Below are 3639 nucleotides of genomic sequence, written 5' to 3'. Positions count from 1 at the left end.
CCGCCGCCACGACAGCCTGTCTGTCGGAGCACCGCAGCTTGCGCCCCGTATACCACCCCCTACGCCGAGCGAGCACGACGATACAAGGGGGAAATAATTCAGCTAGTTTTGGAAGCAGCTGTATGGTTTTCACATTGTTTCCACACGTGCGATACGATATGATGGCCGAGGAGCGGGCCAGGACGGGTAGCAGCCATAGCCCCTTGGTCCGGGTATACACTTACTTGGCCCGCAGTTGTCGCTCAGCTCGCGCAGGGGGTCTCACAGCGGCATATACCCACCAGCCGGGCAAAAACGCCAAATATGCCAGCACCGAATAGGCACTAGATAATGATCCTCCTCCTCCTCAGGAACCGTCCTGCAATAATAAAGACAGTAATTGGCTCAAGCGTATTCGCGGCTATGACGCAGCGCATGTATAACATTTTGATACCCTTCATAACGATTCAGGCCCGGGGAGAAATTAATATTCAACACGCCATTATGCGCCGGACCTCCAACTTGGGCCCTGGCGCAGATCCTCCCAGTCTTCCCCCTCCTCCCCACAGCCTGCCAGTATTCACGCCCTCTTGCTTCCTTCCCTCTCTGTCCTGCTCCCCTTCACCCTCGTCTTCCGACTCTCTCCCTCGCACTCATGAGCTCGCCGCATGAACATTTTATAAACGAGGTAATTTTCTGCGAAAATAATGTCCTCTATAGACCAATATATAAGTAATTCCCGGGCCCGGCCAGGTGCACTTGATAGTGGTCTCGTGATAAATAATCACGGTCCTGCAGACCCGCCAGGGCCACGCAGCGACCTACATATCCCCTCTCACTCTCTCTCTCTCTCTCTGCTTAGTCCAGCTCTACAGCAAATTGAACAACCCAACAGAGTATTCCAAAAAACAATACGGGACTTTCAAAAGCAAAACCTGACACTCCAAAAAATAAATTTTGCTTAAGAAGCACCCGGATTATTCCCCCTCACTGCAAAGTGCGTTTATTTTGTTTAAAGGGAAAAGGCCCACCAAATATTTAATATTTCCCTTTTTTTCTCAAGGCTTTGGTTGAAAGAAATAATTTTCTGGCGGGTGAAAAAATGATTGTTAGAACGTTGACTGCTTCATACGTGATCAAGTTCGAAACAATTTCACGCGTTAAATGTTAAGCTCCCTTCGGTGGCCCATGAGTGGATGGGCCGAGGCGGCTTCGCTGCGCAACAGCGGAGCAGTGACTCGGCGTGAAATAAGTGGCAATAGCCGGGCGCACAGGGAGACATTGTCGGCAGTGTACGCGTGTGTGCGTCGCTGCTGCCGCCAGGCCGCGAAAGTGGTAGAATGCTTTACAAGGGGCATAAATCCAGGCGTCGTGCTACTGTACGGATGCGCCCGCTAATGGTCACTTAGGGCGCCTCTCTCACTCGAACGTGCCCCTGTCGCAGGAGCTCATGGGCCAAGTAGCACACCCCGCTGCCTGCTCCGGGATCAGGGCTGCGACGAAACGCAACGAAAATAAGAATAATCGACTTGATAACATCATCCTCGCTTCCAGGAACGTTAATAAACGCATTCCACTCGCAGTCGGATCGAGGTGGCCGACATTTGGGCCGGTCGGCGGCCGACGCGTCCTTTACGACGACAGTCAGTCACGGGCCGACACCTGACAGTGATTGCTGCCCATCAAAGCTTCTGTTCATCTCCCGTCTCTTTTTTAAGAGTGAGTCATAAGGACCATGGAAAGTAGCAAAGAGTACTCATGTTTGTTCTTGAAATATGCCTTGGTCCCCCTTTAATGCCGGTCGCTGCGCCGCGCCTCATGCATCCCCGTCACGTTTAATACCGCAATTCAATTTTAACGGCGCACCAGCGCCTTGTAAAGAGATAATTTCTCGCGCTGCTCCTGACGCTGCTCCTTTCCTCGCAAATAAGCAGGACGGGGCAGACAGACGCGCCGCTTTGCACCTCACTTTAAAAGTTTCGGGTCCGTCGCGGAGCTATATCGAGGGGGACGCCAGCGCCGTCACTATCAAACGCATTTCATCATAAAACTTTTGACGACTTTCATCAAACTGACGTTATGGCTCGGCGACTTATTAGAGGCCTAGGCTGGCACAGCTTCCACAGCGAGGTGTATCCCAAAGGGTCTTGATTACCCAACATACAAAACACAATGCTCACAAAATTTTACCTTTTGCCTTTCTGGCCTTGTGTAGTCCGGGGCCTGACTTCCTAGAAGACCGCCCACCCGGCCTGAGGACGCGCGACATAAAACCACAAACGATGACAGACGTCAGTCAAGCGAAGGAAAACAAACGGCGAGCTCTTCTCCTCGGTTTGCAACCCCGCAGGGTCAAATACTAAGCGACCGGAAACTTCCGGAATGCCACGGAGCCTTCTATGGTGTGTTTTCGCAGCAGGGTTTGCAACCCCTGCTGCGCTGCGGAGTCGGAAATTATTGCGGCCGCTGGTTTCTCCAGCAAACGCCAACAGCACGGCCCGCCTGGAGCAACACCTGATACAGCCAAATTGCGACAGGTGTTCGGGCTGTAGCGCAGCAGGCCTGCCTGACCAAACTAGGAGAGGCGGGAGCTGCAGAGGAGAGCGGGGATTGGCTGCTGGGCCTGTGTTTCCAATACGGTTTAACAGTGTACGGAAAAAGAATAAGCGATTAAACATGTATAAGTCAGCATCAAAATTTCAAACTAACAACTATTCAAGAAGCTCGCCAAAAGGTTTCCGTTATATACGCGGCTCTGCGGTGCAAATAACTGCCTTGTTCGCGGCGCAGCGGCTGGCCCAATAATTTGGTAAACAACCCACTTTCTCGCCCCCATCCGTTCGCAGCCCCCTCTTCCCCCTTCCCCTCTCGCCTCTCTCTTTTTCTCATAATCTAGCAAGTCTCGCACAAACTTTGCGCTTGGTCCGCCGGGCCGCGAGCAGAGGGCTTCCTGCGCCGCCACTTTACCCCTGTGATATAGTTCCTTGGGTTTGCAGAGATAGAGAGCGAAAGAGAGAGAAAGAAGGAGCAAGGCTGGGGAGAAGTAGAGCGTCGCGCGGATTGAATAAGTTGTATTTAATTGCTTTTAAAGAGGCGAACGCCGCTTTACATACGCAGTTTGACATGCACAGCTGGCAATATCTTTCGCATTACTTGCATGGACACGTGTAAAAACCCCCGTCATATCGGCGGCGCACGTGGCGCCCTCTCCCTCCCCATGAGGCGGGGAGGATAAGAGGCGAAAACCAAGACGGCGCAAGCGGCAGCCTCATCGGAGTGAACATAGAAAAGCCGATATCCAGTCCACGACGACACGACAGCAGCACCCGCTCGCCCGCCTCCGACAAACTTAACCTCAAAAACACGCCCGCACTCTGCGGGCCGGTGGTGTTTGAACCTACGAACAGCCGCGTCTGCATTTTGCGGGGGGTGTGTGGGCGAGCAGGTCGTGTGGGCGAATGAAATACGACGTCCACAAGCTCAATATCGCGCCAAGGGCCTCAAGTGGCGTGGCGGGGCGGTCGTGGGTGGGGCGCGGTGGGGCGGAGCGGGCCGGACGGCCGCACATGACGTGACCTCATAAAAATACGAAACGTATACGTAATACCACCCTGTATGAGGGGTCTCAATGTTGTACAAAGTGCTCGCGCGTGCGGGCTG

The 3639-nt window shown here is 53.4% G+C and overlaps 1 protein-coding gene across 2 annotated transcripts in view; it reads left to right on the top strand.

Moving 5' to 3' along the window:
• The window catches only part of LOC113216107 (homeobox protein Nkx-6.1), a 51617-nt gene that overhangs the window by 8123 nt on the left and 39855 nt on the right, over positions 1-3639 (top strand). The gene's annotated exons all lie outside the window — the stretch shown is intronic.

Source organism: Frankliniella occidentalis, unplaced genomic scaffold (genome assembly GCF_000697945.3).
Source record: "Frankliniella occidentalis isolate FOCC.00 unplaced genomic scaffold, Focc_3.1 Scaffold158, whole genome shotgun sequence".
In the NCBI taxonomy this organism is placed as follows: Eukaryota; Metazoa; Arthropoda; class Insecta; order Thysanoptera; family Thripidae; genus Frankliniella; species Frankliniella occidentalis.
This window is presented reverse-complemented; position numbering and strand designations above follow the sequence as displayed.